Below are 6,025 nucleotides of genomic sequence, written 5' to 3' on the forward strand. Positions count from 1 at the left end.
GAATTTATTCGTAGAACTTTCACCAAGAACTTTTAACCCCTAACGAAGTTACTGAGAGCATATTACATTGTGTTTCAAGTATAGTTTCTGTCGTACCGGTAGTAGTAGTAGTAGTAGTAGTAGTAGTAGTAGTAGTAGTAATCAATAAAAGCTCACATTTCTAACACGAAGCACGCGAAACAGAGTAGTAACATAAAAAATGAAGATACAAAGACTGTCGCTGAGCTTTTACCATTTATCAATGTGCGTTTTTTGCCTTTTTTTTTTATGTGTGCTTCGCACGCTTGTGCCCGTCTGCAGTATTCTCGCCGTATTCTGCAGTTCAGTACTGACTTCCGGAAGTGCATCAGATTCAATTAATGTCAAATAGCCATATTGACCCAGTTCTTGCAAATCGGATAAGCAGCTTTCCAAAATCAGATTACAGTTTTTATTTCGTTATAAATGGAGGTATGGAACAACAATGAAACGTTCATATATGGCCATGATATTGTACCTACAGTCGTTTAGTTCGCAGGAAAAGGTTCGTGGGATAACAGTTTGTCCGACCGAGCACTTGACTGAGAGGAGTAGCGTTTTTTTTTTTTTGTTCAATTACCCATTCACAATATTGTAACCTAGAAAATATAGCCGTAATTTTCATACATTTTGGAAGCCAAACTCGGTAAATTTTTTTGCTTGAGATATTCCTGTGAAGCAGTCACTAGCACCTAAAATAATGGAATCTATTAGTTTGAGGTCACCACTACCCACATGCTTAGGGCAAACAAAAAACCTGATATTCGTATCACAGACAAACGCTCCTAGTTATTTACTGTTCGTCAAAAATAGATTTCAAAGGTTATTACAAAAACGCATCAAAGAGCTGAAGCGCATATGTCTTAAAATGAGATACGATGCTCCTCTAAGGTGCCACCGAATACGGCAAGGTTCGTTAGCCAGGGTAAATGTTTACTTCTTGTAAACACCGTTCCGTTGTGGTCCTTATGAACATCAGCTGATTTCCTATGCTATCGTCGTTTCCATATAAAACTAAAAAAAGGAAACAAGGGCGGAAATGCACGCTCAAACTTGGACACAGTTATTGGCGTGACAAGCGCGGCCGTTACGCTTGCTTAGCATAGTCATGCAAACACAAGGAGAAAATGCTGTGAAAGCCGACTGTTACCGTGAAATGAAAAATCATAAAGCCCTTACCGCAAGTGACAATGTTAGCCATTCGAAATATTTAATACCGTTATGATTATTGTAACCTTTTACTTATTGCCTCTATTATTACAGGGCGCCTTTCTATATATATGCATACAAATGTATACATTTGTAAATATAAAATCTGTACAAAATAAACACGTAAAGACTATCTCATGACGTCCGCACAAAGCAGACTATGTCGTTATTTGTCTTGTGTTCATGCACGACAAATAATGAAGTCCCAATGGAATAGCTGTTATCATAAGCTGAGGGTTTATTTTCCATTTTTTTTTTTCAAATTTCCCACATATCATAAACAGCGGGACCGGCTGGAAGAAGCCTGTAACACCATCAATGAGCATGTTTAAAATCAAAAGCGATTGCCGTTACCAACGGGAAATAATAAAGGTTTCTACTTTAATCGCTGAAAGCTTGCAAATGCGCCTAGTGATACCAATGGGGAAAGCTTATTTTCTTTTAGGGCTAAAATACTTGTGCTGACATACTGAATGATATGCTGAATAACTAACAACACGCTTTATGTCTCAATTACTAATACGGGCCAGGACCCACATCCAGGAGCATCTTACAGCCGCTCCGTTGTATCGCCCCGACCCAGCTCCTCTGATGACCCTTTCACGAACGCCTGTCCAGCCAATCTCTCCTTTGCGAGACGGAGGGTTAAATGAAAGAAAACTAATCAGGACCGTTACGCTTATGAAAGAAATACACTGACATGTTTCTTTGATTCATGCTTAATTCAATACATAAAGTCGAGCAGTTCGATAATAGACACAAGTAATACGTTTGACAAATATCGTCCTGAAGCAGGAACAACGTAAAAATATTTTTGAAAAAATGTAAAATGATGCCATAGTGCTCAAGAGCCGGCAATCTCTCATGGACAACACTGTAACATACATATTCCCTATACAAATGGCTGTCGACGAGCCACACGTACAGACACCGCTCAGGGCAGCAGGATAGGGTCTGAGCGATATCGTATGCCACAGTTCGTGCAAGATATTGTCATCTTTTCAATCGTTAAGATCTCTATAACGGTGGTGATGATCATCATTATCCTGTGACCACGATTTGTGTGCAATCTAATACATTGCAATAAAGGACTGGAAAACCAACGGAACCTTGCCAACACATTCAGTAACGACAAAGCTAGCGAAATTGTCACCGATGCTCGCTGGGGATTCGGTGTTAAGGGATACACTATGAAGAACGAAAGGCTTTTAAGTCAATTACCCTACACCCTCTTCCTGTCTGCTTGATCTGCTCACCCATCTCTTCACTTAACAACTTGACATTTAACTGGAGATCTTTTTAGCTAATCTGACCAGCGACCCGAAATGGCGTACCGGGAATTTTTAGGCTAATTCTTTCGATGTGTATCTTTCTGATCCCGCAAAGGCAGGTACAGGACATTGAGCCACGCGTGCACCATGCTGCGGTGAAATTAAATGAAAACCGCTCCATTTAGTATTAGCGTTTCGGGTATAGTTTCAACAAACTCCCATAGATTTCGATGTGTTTTCGGCAGGATGGAGGAGGCTGTCATGCAAACCAGGATCGTCAGTCCATGCCAATAATAAATTAGACAGCCTAGCGTAAATCGATCATAGGCGTTTCGTGATTGACAGCAGCGAATATGAACAGACTACATGTGCACACAAATAGATCAAGCAACAAAAATAGCTTATCTCGTATAGGCTCATACATTGGATAGTGTCCTGACTATATGGCCTTTCTTCGACTAACATTCAGCTACAACTAGAGTCAGTCAGGTTTACCGCACAAATGCCTATAGGGCGCTGCATCAAACGGCCTACAGCGATGCTGAGACCTAGGCACAGATCCAGCCGTATCACAGCGGATTCTTTCGCTTGGCGGAGGCTAGGTCCGCTGGCTTGCACCTTGTTTTGTTATGAAGCCCGTGAAGCCGTCAATCCAACCTGGCAATTACTGGTAGAAACGGATATGGGTTTGGGACGTAGTTACGTGTAGGTACGAGCATATTGACCAGATAGTAGAATTTCGCAGCAATTGTTTTTCAAAGTTGTGAAAAAGTGGTACATTTTTCTAGAGTGGAAGCGGGCATTTACCCAAAATTGCTTACTAGCCTTGTTTCGGGTCCGAAGAATCGGCTATGTACAACTCATTGTATATGCAACTACACGTTGAAACCAGTTCAGGATATTGAAAAGAACGACATGGAGGCGCGCCATTAAGTGCACACTCGAACTGATTAATTAATAAGATTCTATTTTGATCTGGCTTCCTAACGGGCTCTTAAATAGCAAAAGATTTAAAATGAATAACTGCAATGAAATGCTATTAAACTAAGTTTAAGTTTATAACCAGGCAAAACTATTAGGCAAAGTGGTTCGTTATGAACATAGCGGCTATATCGCGCTGAGTCCAGTGCCAATTTCAATAGTGTTCAACTGTCCTTATCGAACATTGTAGCACTTCAACGCAGTAAGCCTTCGGTAACTTTTGATATGTAGCAGCATCGAGATGTACCGCTTGTTAAAAATTAATTTTACCATACGCTTTATATATTGGCCTGGCACGCAGGTGCTGATTAAGGAGCTGTCACAGTATCTGTCTACTGAACCAACGTCGACATGTTTCTGAATTGCCGTAGGCAATCCTCTCGTTTCCAACAGGGGTGTTCCAGCGATAATGCAAAAATGCCTTGTTCGTCGAGCTAAATAGCTCGCTTAATTAGCACGTGATCGATTAGTACACGCTATAAGCTTTACCAGTTGATGCACGCTAAAACCAGTGGGGACGGAGCATCATATGCGACCTCTATTTAACCGACGTATGACAGGTGCGCCTTGTTTTTTTGCTTGTTTTTTTTTTCTTTACTTTTTTAGTGCTAGCAAGCCGACCGCATTGATCCCGTTTTTTTCTTTGGCCGAGCCTCATTATATGACACAGTTTTACTGCAAAGATTAACTGAGTTCGATATGAAATAGCTTGCACGGAACCTGTATTAGTGAATGCCGTGCGTCCCTAGAGTTGCCGCAATCCAGTAACATAGCGTGTGTCAGCCTATATGAATCGGGAAATATCTACTTGACATATCTACCACTCTATGAAAGTATATGTGATAGCACAGATTACAAGAATCGTTAGAACCCCCTCGATATATGTGTCGTGAAAGCTCACCATTTACCTAAGAGCGAATACTATTGCGAGACTATTGTTTCTCGTATCTAGTACTAGTGCTACAACATTGTCTTATATATAAACTACATAAAATTAGATAAGTTATTGTGCCTTTTATTTTTACACGAGATACTTAATTCAAGGTTTTATTCTGCATACAGAATGTGTTACGATTTCAGTGCCTTGCTGCGCCTCTTTTCTAAGCTAGTCACCTCACTTACTGCGTAGCGTTGGACTCTACGCATTCGGCCGCTTACCGTTACTGTTTTACCGTCAGTATCGTCTGACGTCGACCGGGACGCTGAAGTTATTGCTGAAAATCTAAACTGACGCCGGAACAAGGATGTTTTTTTGCAAAATTCGTGTGCCTTGGCGGTGAATTCGAAACGCTTTTTAGTGATATCTTGTGTTTCTGCGAAGAGCAATAATGACAGCCCGAATTACGGCATACGGCTTAGACGTCGGAACGAGCGAAGAAATAAGCACGAGCTAGCCGGACAAAGCTGCCGATTTGATCACGTAGACAAAGGCTCAAGGCTCGTAACAGTGTCACCGTTGAGCCTTAGTTGCTCCCCCTGTATCTATTAGGCGAGGAGCTGTCTACGAATTTTTCCTACCCGCCGACGCCGACTATCACAAACGATGTACTAGCCTCTTTCATCGAACAACTGTGACAACTGTAATTGGTAGTTATCACCGCTTGTCTGTTGAGTGAGAAACTCTATTTCTTTACATTGAACGGCAGAGAACTTACAGGTTACACACGACTTTTGTTTCATGGATGTAGTCTAGGGCAACAAAAGCGGTTCAGTAGACGGTGCTAGAGTACGACTATAAGCCAGACGAGATCATTGTTTGATATATAGTCGCGCCCACTTTTAAAATCAATTCAAATCACGTTTAAAAAAGCGTATCGCAGCACCTCACTTCCCATTCTCGAGTTGTACGTAAGGCGTGTCGATTCAGTGCGATGTAAATGGTTTAGATGTGTAAACGTTTTGTGCTTGTCGGTCTGGGTCTACCGAACTAATGGAGAACGACGTATTTTTCTCCATTCGACCGTACAGAGTAGAATCGTGCGCGTACCACCATATAACTTTTTACCTCTAGTCAACTACGTCCTTTTTAGAAGAAGTCAATTACTACACAAAACTCCTGCCCGATATTTTCTGCAGCTGAACGAAACTGTCGACCAAACCAAAACACCGTTCATCCACAAGAAAAAACTACAGGACGACAGGATGCTTGCCTGGTTTGGTTCTTTTCACGAAAAAAAGACACACTTTTGATATCCCTTTCTATTGTCTCGCCCGTTCATGGTCCCATTTACCCAGTACCATATCTTGAAAAAACATAAGAAGTAGCAGCAGCATGCACGAGTCGACAAGATAAGTACCGCTTCGCGACTGAGTATCTGCTGTTTTTCCTTATTCGACACGAAGGAGTCCCTACCTGCCTCCTAACGACATTTCCAGATCTTTCTGCAGTATTGTGCCGCGCCATTGTAACAGTCACCTTCCTCGACGCCATTAAGCTATTCCGCCGACAGCGCGATCATTGAAGTACACACAGTGAAAACACCTCCTTTTGTAGTGAGCCTTAATCATCGGCGCCTACAGCTGTGCCTTTGTAAATAAATGCCGTT

This window comes from Varroa jacobsoni, unplaced genomic scaffold (assembly GCF_002532875.2).
Source record: "Varroa jacobsoni isolate VJ856 unplaced genomic scaffold, vjacob_1.0 scaffold_681, whole genome shotgun sequence".
Taxonomy (NCBI): domain Eukaryota; kingdom Metazoa; phylum Arthropoda; class Arachnida; order Mesostigmata; family Varroidae; genus Varroa; species Varroa jacobsoni.